Consider the following 3,995-nt stretch of genomic DNA (forward strand, 5'->3'; position numbering starts at 1 on the left):
GCCCATTTTTCTACCTCATTGCTCAAAAATGGGTCCTTAGTTGCGATTACATTCAGTTATTTTATAAGTTCAACAACAAATGCAAAACTGGAGATGTGTCTAATGGATGTATTTACAACCTATTTATATGGTTCACTTGAGAATGATATTTATATGAAAATCCCAGAAGGGTTTAAGGTTCCAGAAGCACAAACTTCTAATTCTCAAGAAATATGTTTGGTAGAATTAAATAAATCTAAGACAACATGTGGTTCAATTGTTTAGGTACATTTTTGTTGAAAAGGGGCTACAAAAATAATCCGATAAGCCCATGTGTATTCATAAAAAGACCAATATCAGAATTTGTCATAACTGATGTTAATGTAGATGATTTGAACATAATTGGAACTCATATAGAATTGAAAATGACCACTTCTTGTTTGAAAGAAAAAAAAACAAAAATGAAATATCTTGGTAAAATGAACTTCTGTTTGGGTCTTCAAATTAAGCACACCAAAACAGAGTTCTTGTACATCCATCCAATTATTTAGAAAAGGTGCTTAAAAGGTTTTATACGGATAACTCACATCCATTGAGTAACCCGATGGTGGTAAGACACTTAAAGGCCAAAAAGGACCAATTTCGGCCTTGAGAAAAACATGAAAAACTTATTGGTCCCGAAGTACCATATCTTAGTGTTGTTTATGCACTAGTGTATCTTGCTAATAATACAATACATGATGTATATATTTTTCCATAAACTTATTAGTAGGTTATAGTTCTTGCCTAATGAGAAGACACTGTAATGAAGCCAAACATATTCTTTGGTATCTTCGAGGCATAGTGCATATGAGCTTATACTAAGCAAATTCATCAAATGCGGAGTTAATTGGTTATGCAGATACCGGATATTTATCTGATCCACACAAAACTCGATCCCAAGCAGGTTATTTGTTCACTTGTGGAGGTAACGCAATTTCTTTTCATTTTGTTAAACAAAATTTAGTTGATGCTTCTTCTAACTATGCAGAGATTATAGCAATTCATGATGCAAGCTGTGAATGTATTTGGTTGAGAAATTTAACTCATCACATTCGTGAGAATTGTGGTCTAACTTCTAATACGGATGTTCCAACCATACCATATGAAGACGATGTTGTTTGTATCGCCCAATTCAAGGAAGGGTTTATCAAAGGAGACAAAACCAAGCATATATCACAAAAAAAAATTCACTCATGATATTCAAAAAGAATATGGCATCAACATCTAGAAAATTCAATCAAGTAGCAATTTGGCAAATTTGTTCACTAAAATGCTTCCTACATCCTAATTTGAAAACATGCCAACATGGTACGAAGCATTGGAATGCGACGCTTTAAGGAAATCAAGTGATGTGATGATCAGGGGGAGTTGGAGACATATTGTACTCTTTTCCTTAGCTATGTTTTTTCCACTGGGTTTTCTTAGCAATGTTTTTAATGAGGCAATTGTTCCCAGTATCTATTATTAATTATGTACTCTTTTTCTTTAATAAATGGTTTTTTCCATGAGGTTTTACCGATTAAGGTTTTAACAAGACATGATACAACCGTTACTCAAGGGGGAGTGTTATGAATTATTATTTAGTGAATGACTATTGGATTCTCCATATTCCCCCATTACTCTCCTTGATTAGAGAACATTATAACAAACATTATTATGAGTTTTATGTAGTTATGCACCACTAAAACGAGCATCCATAACATATATCACCTTTCATCTTCTTTGTCTAGTATAAATTGTGAATATTATATATTGTAAGGTTTGATGATTTCATCACAAGTATTGGAATAAAAATTTCCTCTGCTTTCATATATTTTTTACTCTATAATTTATATTTTTATTTGATCATACTTTATAACAAATGAAATATTATTAGGTATCTTATGTTTTGGTTTTGGTGGGAGAAAGAAGAGTGAAGGAAGCACTCATATGAGATAAAAAAAAGGGTTAATGACTTAGGAGGGTAATTAGGTTTCCAGTTGGTCCGCATTAGGTCACTAAGATTTTTTTTTTGTGCGCATCAGGTCACTGAGGTTGTTATTACCGTTTAAAAATAGTGTTTTTACCTGTTTAACCGGTTACAAAGTGAATACATGTTATATACGGGTGTTATGTGGTTATTAGGCCATTACGTGGTTATTAGGCCATTACGTGGATTATTAGGTGACATTTAATGTATATTTCGTCTCCTTAAATTAGGGCAAGACGAATCCCCAATCACTTTCTCTTCACTCTCACTCGATTGTCCCCACCCACTGTTCTTACTCCGATCAATCCACGATCAAATGGCTGAAGATGATACACCGGTCATTGAAGTCCAGTACAACGGGATGTTCATCAACAAACCATTTATCTATTTGATCTAATAAAAAGGAGATAATGTACGCCGATTTCAGGGATAAGGGGTATGTTGAATTCATTACTCACCTCAATGTGATTACTTGAAGAATGTGCAAAGACGTATACTATTGTCCAATGTAACACCCAAGTTTTTAAGGCCAAGAAAGGAAAGAAAACCTTAATGTTAAGGGACGATTGGGCGAGTCCAAGGAGGAACTCGGCGAGTCTGAGCGGGATCCGGGTCGAGGAGTTAGTGATCGACTCGGCGAGTCGGCCAAGGTGACTCGGCGAGTCTGGTCTGTGCGAGGAAAACCCTAATTCCGGGAGTTGTATCCTATATAAAGGGTGTTATGTCCCTCCCTCAGCCCCCATATCATTCCATAGGACCTGTAAACCCTATTTTCGTGTGAGCTTCCATCTTTGAGAGAAATAGCTTTGAGAGGAAGGAACTTTGGGAAGGAACTTGAAGATCAAGAAGGCTGCTTCAAAGGAGAGGTGTGTGCTCGAGATCTACTTCAGTTTGTGTTCATCTTGGAGGTATTAAGCTGCCATTTTCCCTTCTTTTCATCTAGACCTTTTTTTGTCATGAGATTTGGGGGTTTTATGGTTGTTTGAGACCCAAATCGGGTTAGGGGCTTAGATGTGTTGTTGCCACTTCAGATCTATTGTTGGGATGGTCCAATATGTCATAAAGCATCAGGAGATGAGTAGTTGGTGAAGCCTTTTTGTCCTTAAACCAAACCCTAGTATGTTTTGAGCCTAGATCTCTTTAGTTATACGTAAAGTTTGCAACTTTACGTAGGGATTGAGCTTTGGATGTATAGATCTATGGTTTGGAGTCCCTGCATGACTCAAAAGCCCTCTGCATGTTTGGAGATCTAAATGGACTCGGCGAGTCCTTTGAGTGGACTTGGCGAGTACCATGAAGATGAGGAGGAACTCGACGAGTGTGATGAACAGCTCGTCGAGTCGGATGAAGTTGGGCATGAACTCGGCGAGTTGGATGAACAACTCGGCGAGTTGGATGAAAATTGTCTTGTACTCGGCGAGTCTGTTCTTGGACTGGGCGAGTCAGGTCGCGAAACCCCAAACTCTTTGAGTTGAGACTCGAATCAGTGAGTCGGTTGGAGATTCAGTGAGTTGGACAGGTCAGGACTCGGTAACCGTTGGACTCGGCGAGTCATTGACTGACTCGGCGAGTCATGTCGCGAATGGAAGGACCCTGAGTATATGAACTCGGCGAGTCGGTAAGTGGACTCGGGGAGTAGGGTTGACCTGGCAAGGTTGACTTTGACCAGGGCTTTGGCTTAGACCATAATTGACTTGGTTAGCTGTCGGGGGTCAGTTAGACTAAGTATTGCATTGATATTGATAGCTCGGGGAGCCAGTAGAGCAGGAGTTCAGTGAGTGGTCGGGTAGCAGCTAGTGGGATCATCAGCAAGTTCAGCCAGTGCAAGTGAGTTTCCCTTTGTATGAATGGGTCTACGGCCACAATGCCGGCCCATGTAGTTATGAGTAGAAGACTCGGGGGTTAGCCCTAGGCACAGTATGCTAGTATGATATTCGGACGAGGTCCAATGATAGAGGGTGGGTGCCCAAGGAATGGTTTATGTGATAGTTTATACTTGTTGTCT

The sequence above is a fragment of the Lactuca serriola genome, chromosome 5, assembly GCF_051521515.1.
Source record: "Lactuca serriola cultivar US96UC23 chromosome 5, Lser_US96UC23_V15, whole genome shotgun sequence".
NCBI classification, from domain to species: domain Eukaryota; kingdom Viridiplantae; phylum Streptophyta; class Magnoliopsida; order Asterales; family Asteraceae; genus Lactuca; species Lactuca serriola.